Source organism: Nycticebus coucang, chromosome 8, assembly GCF_027406575.1.
Source record: "Nycticebus coucang isolate mNycCou1 chromosome 8, mNycCou1.pri, whole genome shotgun sequence".
NCBI classification, from domain to species: domain Eukaryota; kingdom Metazoa; phylum Chordata; class Mammalia; order Primates; family Lorisidae; genus Nycticebus; species Nycticebus coucang.
In genome coordinates, this window is record NC_069787.1 from 66611098 (window position 1) to 66630268 (window position 19171).

At 37.4% G+C, this 19171-nt stretch overlaps 1 long non-coding RNA gene across 2 annotated transcripts in view; it reads right to left on the reverse strand.

Annotated features, from left to right (window-relative positions):
* Positions 1-16856: 16856 nt before the first annotated feature.
* Positions 16857-19171, reverse strand: part of LOC128591959 (uncharacterized) — a 44456-nt gene continuing 42141 nt past the window's right edge. For both annotated transcript variants that reach the window (XR_008381721.1, XR_008381720.1), the window contains one exon: positions 16857-17126. This is a non-coding gene — a long non-coding RNA (uncharacterized LOC128591959). The remainder of the gene's footprint in view (positions 17127-19171) is intronic.

Below are 19171 nucleotides of genomic sequence, written 5' to 3' on the forward strand. Positions count from 1 at the left end.
TCAGAATTTTCCATGTATAACTTTTATGTTAAAAATGTAATGAAAATTAACATGATCATTTTAAATGAAATGCTTTGTGACTATGAAACAGGGAGCAATTTTACCTGATGGGAATTCTAGGAGAGTAGATAAAATTGAACAAATTGTTGTTTTGACTGTCAAAAAAGGAAAGGCTGTTAGCAAGCTCCTTTTGTATAATAAGAGTGTGTTATTGATCGGGTTCCCAGGGAAATTTGCTCGCTCTGCAATGTAGGTCAGACTCACAATTTGTAAGTGACCACCAAAGCTTTCTCCCTCAAAAATAACAAATGCTGCAATCAAAGGCAATAAGTTCTAATTTCCCCTACCAGACTTTAAGAGCATCTCTCAAGGCTCATTTTCAATAAAATATAAATTGCACAAGTGTATGAGAAACATAATTAGAAGAAAAAAGGCTCATGAAGCCAATGACGCTTTTGTTCTATGTCCATTTCATTACATCAGACAATAAAAAATGTATAGGAAAACTTCCATATTGCCTCTGACCCTACCCTACCCCATAGCAAATTCTTCATAAAATATATCTTCTTTATCAGGCACTATTAAAAAGTGAGGTATTTCATATAAGTAAACTTTCTAGGCAAATGAAACTTAACCTTTTAAGGAAAAAACATTTTTTTTTTAAGGCTGGAATTTTCTCCTACTTCTGCCAATAAAAATTCTAATCATACTTTAAGTCTCCTTTTCTTCCTTCGTAAGAAGTTTCTCTTATTGACCTAATCAGAAAGAATTTCTTCCTACTTAAAATTCTTGCTGTATTTTAATCACATTTTCATATATTGTGCCTATATTGAGGGTCACTTTAATAACAGATAAATAAAACTGGCCAGGTACAGTGGCTCACACCTGTAATCCTAGCACTCTGAGAGGCCAAGACAGATGGATTACTGGAGATCAGGAGTTCAAGACCAGCCTGAGCAAGAGTGAGACCCTGTCTGTAAAAAACTAGCCGGGTATTGTGGCAGGCACCTATAGCCCCAGCTACTTGGGAGGCTGAGCCACGAGGATCACTTGAAACCAGGAGTTGGAGGTTACTGTGAGGTATGACACGACGGCACTTTACCGAGGGCAACATAGGGAGACTTCATCTCAAAAACTGTGCCTGACACATCATAAGCCCTAAATAAACATAAAGACTATAATTATTGATTTTATTATTGGAATTAAGTAACATAGACTGCTTTTAGAGAATAAAACGTGGGTCATTATGAAAATTTGGAAATACACAAAAACTTGAAATCTGGGCAGACAGAAACCAAGGAAGCCCTTCAGCAACACCAATAAGCTGAGCAAGCTGAAACTTGCACGGGTAAACAAAAAAGGACGCTGTAGACCGTGTTTCTTACAAGTGACATAATGGACCAATAGCACAGTCTGTCTCAAAATTTTTGTAGTGACCTAGGTACTTGATAACTGTGGAAAATAATGTACCCATGGAATGGAGAATTATCCATTTTTGTAAGTCCAGAAAAGAAAGAATGCTAGGAATAAGTATTGGCTGGACCTGTGCCGGCAGTGTCTAAGAGACGCTGTCTCTGTCTAGATTTCCTGTCTGCCCAGGGGCAGGTAAATCCCATATTGTAGAGTAGAATTGGTAACTCCCATAACTAACCACACTCACTCCTCCCTTTCTCATTCCATGCACATTGATCAGGTTGATAACCTGGTTTTCCCGATAGAAAGGCTACATGAAAAAATGGACTGCCATGGAGTATATTTCTAAAAACACAGATTAGCAGACATTCAAATGATAACGTGGCTTTCAGTGTTGGAGATAGGTGGATAGACAGTGGCAGTGGGAGGGGATATCTGGATCCTCTGGCACTTCTTATTTCCTATGCATTGATAACTTTCTTTTTATTTCAAGTTATGTGAGTTTGGTTATTGAGAGACTATTTCTAACAAGTGAATCTATTTGGTTAGCCCACAAATCGTGTTTATGAGCCTACTATTCTGGCTGGGAAGAATTCAGCAAGGCATCCTGAACGCAGGGTAATATCTCTTCCCATTGCCAAGCACTATAAACTATTACTTCTAAAAGTTCAACTACTTTTAAGATATTATCTCTATTGCCTTATATCACAATAATTCAGCTACTTGGTGATATTTAATTGTAATCTCCACAAGAGCAGTAATCATTTTTACCATCTCCTCTAGTTTTTAATATATGGAGTATTGATGGATATTTTTATACATTATTAATGGACATGGAAATTGGAGAAAATATTTGCAGATAAGAGTAAGCAGTATTTATTAAGATTGAATAGTACATATCCCTTGACCAACTTCACATCTCAAAATCTAATTAGAGAAAAACTTATGAGTATGAAAATGGACTGCCAGGCAGTATCTTTTCTAAAAATGTACATTATCTGACATTCAAATGATAATTTGGCTTTCAGTGTTGGATATACATGGACAGAAAGTGGCAGTGGGAGGGCATGTCTGGACCCTCTGGCACTTGCTATTAATAAACTGTGGGTTTGTGAATGTGGTTTAGCATTGTTTATAATCACAAGAAATGGAAACAATCTGCCTGTCATAGGCATCATATGGATATAGATAAACCACCAGTAATATCCATTCTCAGGTACATGAATTGATAATCTTAAAAAATGAAGAATTCTAATGTCCTACTATGGAAAGATCTCTAAGGCCTATTGCTGGCAACAGGTGGTGGGGGAGCAAAACACACAAGCAAGCATACACATACACGCACACACACAAGTGTGGATGGTATGATGGCATTTATGTAGAAAAAGTCATTTAAAAAATCAAGATACTGTATCTTCTCTGTGAATATTCACATGTATGTAGATGCATAAAAACGTCTGAAAAGATACATTCCAAATTCACAGCCATGGACAGCTCTATGGGAAAAGGTGTATTTCGGTTAGGATTACAGACTTAATTGTAATGTTTTCGTTTTTAACAACAAGAATATATTCATATGTTAATTATATGATCATAATTGAGTTTTCAAAGAAAAATTACAAATACTCAATGACATAAGAAAATACTTACATAAATGGAGAGACATCATAGTGTTGGATGAAAAGAAGGACAATTTAAAGATATCGATGCCTCCTAATTTGATCTGTAAAATTAAAGTCATCCAATCAAGATCCTAGCTAGTTTTTCTTTTTTATTTATTTATTTTTTTTTTTTTTTTTGGTAGAGACAGAGTCTCACTTTACCGCCTTCAGTAGAGTGCCATGATGTCACAAGACTCACAGCAACCTCCAGCTCTTGGGCTTCCACAATTCTCCTGCCTCAGCCTCCTGAGCATCTAGGACTACAGGCACCCGCCACAACGCCCGGCCATTTTTGGTTGCAGTTCAGCCGGGGCTGGGTTTGAACCCGCCACTCTCGGTATATGGGGCCGGCGCCCTACTCACTGAGCCACAGGCGCCACCGGATCCTAGCTAGTTTTTTAAAAATTTACTAAGTAATTATATTAGAAAACAGTTAAAATTGTCTTTAAACAAATGAATCACAAGAGTAACGTTGTTCAGAAATTAAAATGTATTATAAATCAGCAAAATATTAAGGTTGTGATAAAAGACCAAAAATACAAAGACAGCTGTAGAAAAAATCACAAAAAATAGGCCGGACACAGTGCCTCATGCCTGTCCAAGCAGTCCGGGAGGCTGATGCGGGTGGATGCTTGAGCTCAGAGTTTAAGACCAGCCTGAGCAAGAGTGAGACCTGTCTCTACTAAAAATAGAAAAATTAGCCAGGTGTAGTGGTACACACCTGTAGTCCCAGCTACTCGGAAGGCTGAGGCAAGAGAATCACTAGAGCCCAAGAGTTCAAGGTTGCTGTGAGCTGTGACACCACAGCACTATACCAAGGGCAACAAAGTAAAACTCTGTCTCAAAAAAAAAATAATAATCACAAAAAAAACAGGGCAAAAAATACTGCTGTAGTGGAAAATTCTGAGTACTTATTAGAAAATTTTACTGATATAAAAAAGATTGTTTTAAATAAATTTCACTTTAATTATTCTGTTTAAGTTCAAATCAATGTTACAATTAAAATCAAAAGACGGACATGATTGCAAGAGGGACTTTGCCTAGCAATTGCAATCAGTGTAACTGGCTTATTGTACCCTCAATGAATCCCCAACAATAAAAAAAAAAAAGAAAAAAAAAAGAAAAAAAAAAAAAATAAATAAATAAAATCAAAAGACGGTAAAATCAGTGATTTTTAAGTTCAATCTCTGTCTTTTACTTCTTACTGAATTTTAGCATGCATTCAGAAGGTGTATAGATCATTAGGTACACAGCTCAAAGAAAATGTCACACAAAGTGAAGAAATCCAGGTGAAGGAATGAAACATTTCCAGCACTCAGAAACTCGTCTCCCGCCACCTTTCAAATCACTAGTCTCCTTGGTTCCCCCAAATTAATTACTATCTGACTTCTAACGCCACAGCTTAATTTTATCTTTTTTGAACTTTATAAAAATGGGGATTATATAGTATATTTTCCTTTGTCTTTTACTTTACTCTTTAACACTATGTCTTTGAGATTCACTCATGTTGTTACCTTTACAGTATAGTTCATTTTCATTGTTGTAGGGCATCCCACTGTATACCAGGTCAGACACATTCTCAAATTCATCCTAGAAAAAGTGTTACATACCTCATTGCTGAATGTCACTATGGTCACCTTCAAAGTACTCCCTTTGGGAAACTATGCACCAATGCTAGGGCCTAGTCCACCCTTCAAAGCAATTTTGGAACTCTTTTTCGAGAATGACCATTGGAGGTGTCATTGTGCAAGTTATGACAATTAAGTTCACAAACTTGCCACTGTGTGCTTACACTGCCAGCACTGTACAAATAACTCAGTAAGGTTTCATAACCTTGGTATATCAGTGTCTCACAATTGAGTGACATTTATTATTATTGCTTATTTGGGGTTGCCATACAACAACTCTGAAGGTCATTTCAGAAAAAGAGTTCCAGAATTGCTTTGAATGGACTAGGCACTAGATACTTTGAAGGTGACCACAGTGATATGCACCAATGAAGTACGTAGCACTTTTTCTAGGATGAGTTCACAAACTTAATTGTCAGACTTCATACATATATCACCTATTATAGATTGCCTCTGCCTTCCAAAAGTCACATGTTAAAATCGCAACACAATTTTTACTGTGGAAAATGTGATGATGGCATTAGGAGGTGGGGTCTTTGAAAGGTGGTTAAGTCTTAAATGGCAGAATGCTGATCAATGGGATTATAAAAGAGAGTCCAAAGAGCTTCCTTGCCCCTTCTGCCATGTGAGGACGTGGTGAGATGATGTCTATGGATCAGGAAAGGGACCCTTTCTAGACACCAAATCTACTAGTACCTTAATCCTGGACTTCCCAGACTCCAAAACTGTGAGAAGCAAATGTGTGTTGTTAAAACCACCCAATCTCGGTATCTTTGTTATAGCAGCCCAAAGTGACCAAGACACCATTGCTTATTCATCCATTTGACTACTGATACAAATGCGTTGTTGCCAGTTCCACATATTACCATCAGAGAGAGCGACAGACACTCTTTAAGGACTGGTGGTAGGATGAGCAGGTAGTTCAACCATGATGGGGCATGGTTTGACCTTACCTATCAAAGTTAAACACTGCATTCCTTGTGATCTAGAAAATTCCCTCCAGGTATATACCCAACAGAAATGCAGGCACTTATCAAAATAAAGCTACAAGAATATCCATAATAGCATTATTGCTATTTTATTTTGATTGTATAAACATGGTAATGATTATACCTGTCATACGCATTTAAGATAAATGGGATAAATATAATATGTAAATATATTTACATTTAGAAACATGGTTAGAGATGCTGTAAAACAAAGTTCATTACATGCTATGTGATTTAGTTAAATAAAATCATGGCTAGAAATGAACCTAAATATTTAATGTTAGACAACTGAAAATAATCTCATGTACAAGACTGCCATCTTTCAACCTTAGCGTTGTGCTGTTTTATTAAGACAGCTCCACACCAACCAGCTCACAGTTTTTACACAGCACTTGGACCTAAGATTTTATTTCATTATGAGGTTGAATATTACAGTGAGTTTTCCATTTAATAATTAGTTTCACTAATGATTGAATTGTCATCTTAAATTGCTGCTAACTGAACCTGAAATCTGCATCATTAACTTTAAAAATATAAGGCCGCTGTTAAATTGAATTAAAAATGTCAGCAGCTAAAATAACAAAGAAGTTGTCATTGTGCTTTTTAAACCTCTTTTTCTACAGAAGATTGTTTTAAAGACAGAAATAACTCTATATATTCTGCATGCTAAAACAAAAATTTAAAGAACATCTTCATTTTAAACACACTTTTAATCAAATCACAAATTGAGCACCAAGAAAAAAAAATCTATGAGCACACAGAAATTATTTCTCAATATTTTAAAACATTAAAAAATGCAAAGATGTTCCTTACTCAAGTAAGCTGCAGGTCTACATCTAAAGGCAAAACAATGAAAATAATTTGGGGATGGAAATTTATCAAAATAAAGTCATAGTGTAGGGCATTCTGGTTTTAAGACTGAAAATTAATGTAAATATAGATTTACCAAAAGGAAAAAAAAAAAAAAAAACAGCAATTTCATTCCTCCCAAGAGATATCTCCACTCTAAATTATGTTTTATGTCCACATGAAGATGGATACAAGAATGTCTAAATCAGGTTTATTTACAACAACCAAAAGGAGAAATAACTCACATGTCCATCATCTGTTGAATAAGAAGTAAATGTACCATATCCCTACAATGGAATATTATTAAACAATAAAAAGCAATGAGGTACTAAAAGATACTAAAACTTAGAGATGAACCTCAAAAACATTATGCTAAGTGACAAGAGACTGGACATAAACTATCACATCCTGTATGGATTCCATTTACATAAAATGTTCAGAAAAGGTACATTTATAAAGACCCAAAGTAAATTAGTGGTTGCCCAGGCTCAGATGAGAATGGGAAGTGACCGCCAATGGGCATGAAGTTTCTTATTGGTGTGATGGGAACGTTCTAAAATTAGAATGTGATAATGGTTGCACAATCCTGTAAATATGCTAAAAGCCATAAAATTATTCACTTAAACTAGATGAAATTTATGGTGTGTAAATTATGCCTCAATAAAGCCGTGTAAAAAAATAAGATTGAATTTTGAAAATGAGCCAGGCTATTACGGCCTGGCTGCAGCTTAGTATCAGTGCACATGATTGCTTCCTATTTGTCTTCTCAAAAACATTATGTTATGTGCATTTACAGAAATTAAAACTCACTATACAAAAGATAATAAAAAACGTAAAGACATTCCATTAGCTAATATAACATGGAATCCGAGAGGTGTGTCTAAACTGATATAACTATACAAAAAATATACACATGGAAAACAGAATTGTTCTTGAGGATTTTTTTTTAAGTTTACCTCCTTCTTCACCCTCATGAAGTTCCTTCTCCATATAGAGAAATTGTTTATTTATTTATTTATTTTAAATGAAGTCTCACTAGTCACCCTGGGTAGAGTGCCATGACGTCACAGCTCACAGCAACCTCAAACTCTTGGGCTTAAGCAATTCTCTTGCCTCGGCCTCCCAAGTAGCTGGGACTACAGGTGCCCGCCACAACACCTGGCTACTTTTTTGTTGTAGTTGTCATTGTTGTTTAGCAGGCCTGGGCCAGGTTCAAACCCACAAGCCCCGGTGTATATGGCCGGCATCCTAAGCACTGAGCTACAGGCACCAAGCCTGAGAGAAATTATTTTTAAAAACTATAACAGATCATATCACTACTGTTAATAGCCTCCAGCAATGAGAATAATCTCTACCTCCTCTTTCCCTGAGCCTCTCTATTTTCACCTTTGCCTACCGCTCTGGACTCAGTTACCATGATGTTTCTCATCCCTAAATAAACACTAGCCATACTGGTCTTGTTGCCATCCTTCCAAAAACTCTAAGTTTGTTCCAGCCTCAGGGCTTTTGCACTGATAATGCTAATATAGTGGTTAAGTGTGCAGACTCTGGCTTTATACTGTGTGCCTTCCTGCCTGTGTTTAAATACTAGCTATGACACTTCATGTAAGTTACTTAATTCCCCTGTGCTTCGGTTTCCTCATCTGTATCATGGGAAAAATTACTGTGCCTACATCATATGGTTGTTAGAGAATTAAATGAATTAATGTTTGAAAAGTGCTTAGAAGGGGCTCAGTGCCCATAGTTCAATGAGTAGGGCACCGGCCACATACACCAAGGCTGATGAGTTCGATCCCTGCCCAGGCCTGCTAAACAACAATGAGGACTACAACCAAAAAAAAAAAAAAAAAAAAAATAGCTGGGCATTGTATTAGGATCCTATAGTCCCAGCTACTTGGGAGGCTGAGGCAAGAGAATCGCTTAAGCCCAAGAGTTTGAGGATGATGTGAGCTGTGACACTACGACACTCTACTGAGGGCAACATAGTGAGACTCTGTCTCAAAAAAAATAGAAAAGAAAAGTGCTTAGAAGGGCTTTTTTCCTTCTTTTTTGAGACAGAGTCTCATTCTGTTGCCTTAGGTTGAGTTCCTCACAACAACCTCAAACTCTTAGGCTCAAGAGATCCTCTTGCCTCAGCCTCCCAAAAAGCTGGGACTAAAGGCACCTGCCATAATGCCCAGTTAATTGTTTCTATTTTAGTAGAGATAGGGTCTCACTCTTGCTCAAGCTGATCTTGACCACCTGAGCTCAAACAATCCACCTGCCTAGGCCTCCTAGAATGCTAGGATTCACTGAGGGTGACAAAGTAAAACTCTTGTCTCCTCCAAAAATAAAAATAAAAACCAAAAAGCAAAAAAAATCTGCCCCAAGTGATCTTTCCCCATATCCTGTCTGAGGAGGCCTCCTATCATTCAGACCTTGGCTCAAATGCTCTTACTTCAAGCCTCTCATTAAGTATTTCCCAGCCTATTCATTCCGTACATATTTATTAAATGCTTGCTGTGCACCAGGCACTGTTTTGGGTACTGAGTACATATTAAGAGGAAAACAAAGATTCTTTCCCTCATGGAATTTGCTTTCTAGTGGAGTAAGATAGATGGTAAGTAATAACCACAGCAAATATAACATGTCAGAAGCAATTCATGCTGTGAAAGAAAGAAAATAGAGAGCAGAGTAAGGGTGGTAGGGAGTGCAGGGGCAGGGGTGAGGAGAAGTTTGCATCACTATATGGGGGCGTGGGGGGCAGGGACACTGAGAAGTGACTTGGAAGCAAAGAGTTGAAGGAGGCAAATGAGTTATAGCAGTGGGCAGAAAGAGTGCTCCAGGCAGCGAGACCAGCACCCTGGCCGTAGTGTGCCTGACCTATTCAAGAGGCCACTGAGCTGCAGCAAAGAGATGGGGAAGGTGAGAGGATGAGAACAGACAGTGATGGTCAGAGAGATATGAAGGGCAGGGGGTGGTTTGCCGAGGCCTCCGGGGCCATTTAAGGACTTTGCCTTTTTATCTCAGTAACATGGAATGGAGGGTGGCAGACATTCTAAGTGGGCACCAAATTTCCCCCAACTCCTGGACCATTGAAACCGTGAGACAACAAATGTGTGTTGCTTTAAATCACTAGCTTGTAGTAATTTGTTACCCAATAATAGATGATAAAGGAGACATGGAGGCTTTAGAGCAAAAGAGTGACATGATCCAATTTGTTTTAGAAGGACCTCTCTGGCAATCCTAAATGCAGAAGAGATCATAAGAGAATAGACAGTGAATCCAGGAAGGGAAGAAATCAAGTCCTAGGGTACAATGCAAATCAAAAGGAGCCATTTGCTAAGAATGTACCCAGATATCAAGTGCCAAGTACAGATTCTCACTCATACTATGACCCTCTGTCTATGCCTTCCATAACACAGAAAACAGATGACTCTCTGGCACTCATTCCCATACAACTATCTTCACTTCTTCAGTAGCAAAAGAGTTAAAAGTAAATCAATTAAACATACCTCCTCCTGGCTGGATCCCAAAAATGGGTTAGAGCACTGTGGTGGCTCAAGGTAGTCCCTGAAATAACTGAAGAAAACAAGGTCTTAGTAAGAAAAAGAAAGTATTTATTAATAACCTGCACAGCAAGCCAGGCCTCATCCTAGTAACTGCAGGCACTGTGGAAAACGCAGCCCTTGGGTTTTATACACAACTTCAAGGAGTATCAGCTGCTTCTTGGAAGTCTCCCAGGGTCTTACTAACTCTGCTCCCAAAATGCCCACCTGCAAAGTCTTGAAAACAATCCACCTGCAGTGTCTTTTTTTTGAGACAGAGTCTCAAGCTGTTGCCCAGGGTAGAGTGCCGTGACGCCACAGCTCACAGCAACCTCAAACTCTTGGGCTTAAGCGATTCTCTTGCCTTGGCCTCCCAAGTAGCTGGGACTATAGGCGCCCACCACAACATCCAGCTATTTTTTGGTTATAGTTGTCACTGTTGTTTGGCAGGCCTGGGCTGGATTCAAATCTGCCAGCTCCAGTGTATGTGGCTGGTGCCCTAGCCGCTGAGCTACAGGTGCCGAGCCCACCTGCAGGTTCTTAATCAGGCTCATTCCCAGGTCAGCCTGACCCAGACCAGTCCGGTCACAGTATGAGTGAGAATCTATAATTGGCACGATGATGTCTGCGTACATTCTTAGCCTAACTGCATCTGTCATCCACCAAGCTCATATCTAGCTAGCTACCCAACACAGCCTGGCTAAAAAACCATTTGCAATAATCCAAGCAAGAGATTTTGGTGACTTGGACGAGGATATGATGTTATGAGAAGCAGTCTATTTTCTCCTTCTCATAGAACTTCTCCCTAAAATTTCCATCCTTTTTTACTTATTTGCTATAACCTTATTCTATTTCCCAGCCCACCCCTGAAAGAAAGCCCTATGAGGGTAGATTCCTCGTCATCTTGTGCGTTATTTCAATCACTAAATCTAAAGTACATGGTGGGTGTTAAATAAATGTTTGTGAAATGAATGAGTGGAAGAATGAATATGTGAATGAATGAATAAATGAGTAAACGGATGAATTAATATGAGTAGAAATCCACGTTCTATACTTTGTGCTGTGTACATAAAACTTTAATACATGATAAATGAGACATTTCAGATTAATGGAAAGGTCTTTATTTTTAATAGCTATTACTGTGATAGCTAATAACTAAGAATACAAAATTAAATTAGATGCTTACCTTACATACTAAAATAGATAGAAGATGGTTTTAAAAAAAATTAACATAAAAAGTAAATCTCAGAAAAAGAAAATATAACTTAATTATTTCATGGGGAAAAGGACTCTCCAAAGGCAGGAACTGTTATAGAATATGGATAGGCTTCATAACACAAAAATTCTCAACTTCTGTTCAGAAAAATCATTACAAACAAAACTGAAAACCTAACAAAACACTGGAACAAACATACAAAAAAAGTTTCTACCTATGAGAGTAGGATAATATCCTTCACACAAAGGACACCAATAAATAAAGGAAAAATATCTGCCTGAGAAAAACTTGGCTAAAGTACAAGAAGAAAGAATTCAGCAGAAAGACGTATCAGTGTTCAATAAACATAAAAAGCATTTAACATTAGTAGAAATGTATTCAAATTAAATCACAATACAATAATACTTTTCACCTATCAACTAGGTATTAATTTCTTTTTTTTTTAAATGTGTAGTCATTTTTATCTTTATTCTTACAGTTTCCACTGAAAACATCATCCTACAAAGTTACTTAGATCAAGTCTGGTTTTCCCCACCACCTTCACTGAAGTCACATCATACATTTGTAATACCATTACAATTGGCCCTTGGTATATTTGGGGGATTGGTTCCAAGGTCCTTGAATATACCAAAATCTGTGCATACTCAAGTTCCACAGTTGGCCCTGCAGAACTCGTGCGTATAAAAAGTCAGCCCTCAATAGATGTGAGTTTCACATTCCATGACTATTACATTTTCCACCTGCCTTTGGTTGAAAAAATCCTCGTATGAGTGGACCCTGTGCAGTTCAACCCATGTTGTTCCAGGGTCACCTCTATATTCATTATTCCCAATCTATCCTTGGACTCTCACATCTAGATGATTTTTTTTTTATTAAATCATAGCTGTGTACATTAAGGTATTGATTTCTTTTAATGCTCATGCCCGTGTTGGCCAAGTCACTGGTTAACGAACATCAGCATTCATTTTGGCCACATGAGTATAAACTGATACATTTCAAGGAGTGATTCCGAAGTATGAGGCAAATACCTTCACAATGTCTGTAGCCATGACTGCCCAATTCTACTATTTTTCTATTTATTTTAATGAAATTATTCAAGATGCACACACAAAGATGTCTATACAATGTAATACTAGACAGGCATGAAAAACATCAACATAGGAGAGATAGTAATTATATTGAGAATGTTCTCAATATAGTATATTGTGAAATGGAAACATTATAAAACAAATTATACAGAATGATACAAATTTTTAAAATATATATATATACTTTTATTGTGGTGGTAGTTACATAAATATACACATGTGATAAAAATGGCATAGCACTGTATACATCCTTTGTACTAAGGGCAGTTTGCTGACTTCTGATATTATACTACAGTTACATAAAATATGACCATCGGATACAACTTGGTAAAAAAAAACTGTGCCATTTTTATAACTTCCTGTACATCTATAATTATCCCAAAAGGAAATGTTTTTCTGTACATATGCAGTTTAGAAGAGAGAAAAACAATAAAATGCTAATAGTCATAGTGCCAATTATGAGCTACAGGTACCAAGCCCACCTGCAAGTTCTTAATCAGGCTCATTCCCAGGTCAGCCTGACCCAGATTAGTCCAGGTGATTTTTATTATCATCATACTCTTAAACTTTTATTCTATGAGCAAATACTTTTATAATCAAAACGTGTTATCTTTTGCATTTACCTGGAAGGAGTTGAAGAATATTCTCCATAGTAAAGCATCTCAAGAATGGAAAATCAAGCATCCCATGTACTCAACACTAATTTAAACTAGTAGACTACAGGCCCACAGGAGAGGAAAAACACAATTAAATCCAAGAAGGAGGGAGGAGGAAGTGGGGAGGGATTTCATGGTAAACTCTCACCTATTAGGCACAATGGGGAGTATAAAGCACACCTCCTGAGTGGAGGACTCAACTACAACTTGGAATTCACCTTACAAATGCAATGTAATCTAATCGTAGTACCCTTAGAGTAATCTGAATTATTTTTAAGTTATATTATTATGTAATGAAAAAACCTAAAGATGCCCCAAGAATTAAAACTTTTTTGAGTGTACATTTATATATGTGTGTATTTAAGTATATATTAGATATACATGGGAGGAAAGATGGAAGATAGATAGATAGATAGATAGATAGATAATGAGCCATTTGCAAAACTTACCATATATTGAAATGAATTATCACAAAAACACTTCAGATAATGCAAAGATCATGGATATGTAATGAATAGACACAGCTTTCATATTAATTAGTAGTGAACTAGTATGTCTTTGAGTTAATAATCAGTTCTTGACATTTAAATCATTTTCATAATTTTGTATTACATAATATATTGTGGCTAACTAAAAATATAGATGTCAACATTAACAAATGACATAAACTAGCCTTGTTTTTTCTTCTCCCGCCCCCCCCACCCCAACCATGCAATATCCTTCATCCCTTTCCTTTTCCTCGCCCTCAATTATTACAATGAAAATACTTGGACAAAGAAGAAACTGCAGTTTGAATCTGGTTTTTCTATTTAGCTTCTGGGGTCGTGGGCAAACCTCCTATCCTCTCTGGGCCTCAGCTAACTCCTCTGTAAGATGGAAATGTTGATTAGTTAACTTACTGAGTGGTTGGGAGAATTAACTGAGAAGATATGTGCAAAGTAACTAGACTGTGGGTTATAACAGATGTGAGCTTCCTCCTTTTCTTTTCTCCATTTACTTTCCATTCCATGACCCCCTCCTCCCCTTCCTTACCAACCCTTTTAAGTTCTTATTTTCTGAGAAAACACAAAAGTGAAAAAAAAAAAAAAAATTTACATAGACGGGGACAGTAATTTTCTCAGCAATGCCATGTTTTAAGAATTAATCATTACTAAGGGCTTTGGGCAGGGCCCAGGTAGAGGAGGACAGAGTCTTGTTTTTGTTACCACCAAGAGCCTACCCTGGGCTAGCAAAGGGCAGCCTCTCCCAGTTGGAAGACTTGCTGGAGAGAGAGCTAGTTTTACTGAATTGACCAAGAGTACATTTCTCTGTAAAACCCTCTCAGAACTCTAAAGAAAGCTAAGAGCAATTCTATTCTCAAAGCACTATTTCTTCTCCCTGTCATTTTTAATGCTGCTGAATGCCATTATGCAATGATTATAGTAGAAGATGGCTTTTCAAAATGGCATATTTTCTCGCTATCCCCAAGAATTCTATATTTCAAATGGCCTAGTTTCAAGCTGTTATATCAGTCAGATTAACACATGGTCACAGATTTAGCAATTTGGGGGAGGGAGAGGGGGGAGAGGAAGATGAAAGGGCTTGATTTGTCACTATGATATAGCACAGCCCTTAAATCCTTAGGATTCCTTCATGTCCTGGGCTCACCTCTTGGGTCCACACATACTCGGCATTTCACATTCAGGTCATCCAGGCTTTGTTTCCAGCTGACTATCACTGTCCTCAGGGCAGCCCACTGTGGTCATTTCCCATCATTCAAATAAATAATAAAAATGTGTGCTCCATAAACAGCAATAAGTGAAAAAGGCAAACCTGCCTGTCCTCCATGTGACTCACAGCACAGCAAGCTGAGGGATCTTTAGTATGCCGGTCTCATTATATAATAACCCCTCTGGCTCGGAGCTGCAGGAGTTCTTCCGATTTCTATCAGTGTCTAGGTTGTTAATCTTTTACCGTTTTGGCCTCCAGACCATACCCATTTTCTCTCAGCTCTAATCTAAGTGAATGCAATAGATTCTGAAGAGTCAAGCCAGGTAGGCCTCATTTTTATTTTTTTATTTTTTTTTTTATTAAATCATAGCTGTGTACATTAATGCGATCATGGGGCACCATACACTGGTTATATAAGACCGTTTGACACATTTTCATCACACTGGTTAACATAGCCTTCCTGGCATTTTCTTAGTTATTGTGTTAAGACATTTACATTCTACATTTACTAAGTTTCACATATACCCTTGTAAGATGCACCGCAGGTGTAGGCCTCATTTTTAAATGTACACATATGTAGACAGAAAATTCTGGTTTTCCTTGTAGAGGGCATTTGTTTTCCACTTTCCAAGCCTGGCTGCTCCATTTTCTCCCCACTCCCCCTCCCACTCTTTCTGGGAGCTGCCAGTATTTACAGTAAACTCCTTTTCTGTGAAATGTAGCCAGTCATCTTCTGTTATTTGCAGCCAAGAACCTGAGGAATATAACCTTCAAGTCACCATAATACATTCTCACAATCTACGATGATGGTGATAAAAGTGTCTGCAGAACTTCAGATAATGTGAATACCAATAAAACATACACTTGAAAGAAAGATATTTGCAAAATACCATTGGGAAAAACAAGCAATTTACAAAACAGTATGTATAGTATGGTCTTGCTTTAGCAAAAGCAAAAAATATATGTATATATTTACACATCAAAAAAAGACTGAAAGGATATTCTCAAAATGTAAATAGAGGGCCTGCCATGGCTCACACCTGTAATCCTAGCACTCTGGGAGACCCAGGTGGGTAGATCCCTTGAGCTCAGGAGTTTTAAGACCAGCCTGAGCAAGAGGGAGACCCCATCTTCACTAAAAATAGAAAAATTAACAGGTGTTCCAACCAGCTAGGAGGCTGAGGCAAGATTGCTTGAGCCCAGGAGTTTGAGGTTGCTGTGAGCTATGATACCCCAGCATTCTACCCAGGTGACAGAGTAAGACTTGTCTCAAAAAAAAAAAAAAAAGTCCAGCCTGAGCAAGAGTAAGACCCTGTCTCTAAAAATAGCAGGGAGTTGTGACAGGTGCCTGTAGACCTAGCTACTTGGGAGGCTGAGGCAAGAGAATTGCTTGAGCCCAAGAGTCAGACGTTGCTATGAGCTATGATGCTATAGCACCCTACAGAGGGTGGCAAAGTGAGACTCTGTCTCAAAAAAAAAGAAAAAAAAATGTAAACACAGTGGGTAATCTTCATGAGAAAAACTTGCCTGTGATTTTTATTTAATTCTTTTTGCTTCTCTATATTTGCTATATTTTCTACCATGAATACATATTCCTTTTGTGATGTGAAAAAAATGATAAACGTTCTTTTAAGGAATGCATGCTCAAGGATGAACTTTCAGAATAATTAAGGGTTAGATGCTGATTGAAAACTATGTGGGCAATTAATGAAATGTTATTCCAAGGACCCGCCTTTGTAGCAGCCCTTGAATCTTAATGATACTGCTGAAATATATCACCCATTTTACCCAGTTCTCAAAAACTAAATATGTACAAATAGGTCATGTTGTTAATCATGACTCACAAAGATGAATCACAGCATGTAACACATGCCACTAAAAGGCTGGAGTTAAATATACTATCAATCTACGTAGAAAATTATCTCCAGTATAATGAAAATCTAAGTATTTTTTTAAAAGATTACTATATTGGTTTGGCATTTAAGCAGCTATTTCTTCTTTGTATGAATTAAAATAATTAATTACAACTGCCAGCACATATAACAAAGAGCAACATCCTTGAGCATGCATTCTGGCATAGAACTAGGGTGAGGGTCTGTAAGAAAGGAGAGGCGGCCAGTCCAGGGACAAGGAAAGACTTTAATAGAGAAGAAAAGGCAGATGGAGACTGACAGGGTGTCAGCTCAGCTCCCACACAGGAGCCCAGGGTACAGCCGGGGGCTCTTCTGTAGTGCAGGTCAGGATTGTGGGCATATCCTTAAGGTCGGTCAGAATCGTAGGTAGGGTGTTTCCAGGCACTCTAGCCTTGAGGCACTCCAGGAATCTGGGAAAGGGACTGATTTCTAAACTGGCTGCTCTCATGTCAGGGTTATGAGAATTCATTTTCCACCTTAATAAAGAAAATTTTGACAAGTATTAGTTCATTTAATACTAAGAACTGAATCTTTTTGTCCCCCCAAAATTCACATGCTAAATTCCTCATGACGTGAGGAAGTGGAACCTTTGGAAGATAATTAGGTCATGACAATGAAATGAGTGCCCTTATAAGAAAAGGCCAAAGAGCCTCTAGGGGGCTTTCCACCGTGTGAAGATACAATGGAAGTTGGCAGCATCCAAACCAGAAGAGGGCCTTCTCCAGGAACTGGCCATTCCAGCACCCTGATCTCAGACTTTCAGCCTCCAGCATCATGAGAAACACATTCTTGTTCTTTCTAAGCTACCCAGCCTATTGTTTTTGTTATAGCAGCCCAACTTGCAACTTCTGAAAAACAATCCCTTTTTTAAGAAGAAAATAAAAATAGGAATTTTTCAGTGCCAAAAACTCACTAGTGAAATTTGAACTTTTTCCATCTATATTTAAAAGACTGTGTCATTACACAGTCAAAATAATGTATTCACCTCACATCAATTTCTCTTCCGCTAGAATTCTTCAGAAATATTTGTTTTTTTCCTTTCCATTAATTCAACATTTTGTCTGGTTTCGCTTCAAAGGTTGGAGGCAAAAATTTTAAATGCTCTTAGAATTAACTTATTTTCCCTTAAAAGAATTTAGAATAAAATATCCGTAACAAAATAATCTGTAAATGCTCGTGGGTCATGAGAAATTCTCCACTTCTTCACTAGACTGTTTCAAGGGTTCCATCCATCTCTTCTTCTTCATCACTGGTTCTCAAATATTTTGCTCTGAGGACTTCTTTATACTTTTAAAAGTTATTGAGGATCCCAAAGAGTTTTTTGTTTACATGGGTGACATTTATCAATATTTAACTGTATTGAAATTAAAACAGAAAAATTTAAATATTTATTCATTAATAATGATAAACTCATATTATTATAAATTGCACATTTTATGAAAAATGACTATATTTTCCAGAACAAAAAAATTAGTGAAAGAATGTCATTGCTTTACATTTATGCAAATATCTTTAATGTTTGGCTCAATCAATGACAACTGGATTATCCCACCTACTTCTGTATTCACTCTGTTGCAATATTACACCTCATTTAGCCTCTAGAAGACCCCATGGCTCACCCTTGAGAAAATGAGAGTGAAATAGGCAAATAACACCTTAGTATTATCATGAAAATGGTTTTGACTTCATGAACTTCTTGGAAAAAATTCAGGGAGCTCTTTCCCAGGACTCCCCAGACTGAGAACTATTGATGAACGTAAAGCCACAAGAGACATACATGACATACATGGTTCAATATACATTAAATCTATAAATGTAATTCAGCACATAAACAAACTAAAAAATAAGGACCCAATGATTCTTTCAATTGATGCAGAAAGAGCTTTTGATAATATCCAGCATCCCTTCATGATCAGAACACTTAAGAAAATTGGTATAGAAGGGATGTTTCTTAAACTAATAGAGGCCATCTACAGCAAACCCACAGCCAATATCGTATTGAATGGAGTTAAATTGAAATCATTTCCACTTAGATCAGGAACCAGGCAAGGTTGCCCATTGTCTCCATTGCTCTTTAACATTGTAATGGAAGTTTTAGCCATTGCAATTCAGGAAGAAAAGACGATCAAGGGTATCCACATAGGGTCAGAAGAGATCAAACTTTCACTCTTTGCAGATGACATGATTGTATATCTGGAAAACACTAGGGACTCTACTACAAAACTTTTAGAAGTGATCAAGGAATATAGCATGTCTCAGGCTACAAAATCAACACCCATAAATCTGTAGCCTTTATATATACCAACAATAGCCAAGCTGAAAAAACAGTCAAGGACTCTATTCCTTTCACAGTAGTGCCAAAGAAGATGAAATATTTGGGAGCTTATCTAACAAAGGACTGAAAGATCTCTATAAAGAGAACTATGAAACTCCAAGAAAATAAATAGCTGAAAATGTTAACAAATGGAAAAAAATACCATGCTCATGGCTGGGAAGAATCAACATTGTTAAAATGTCCATA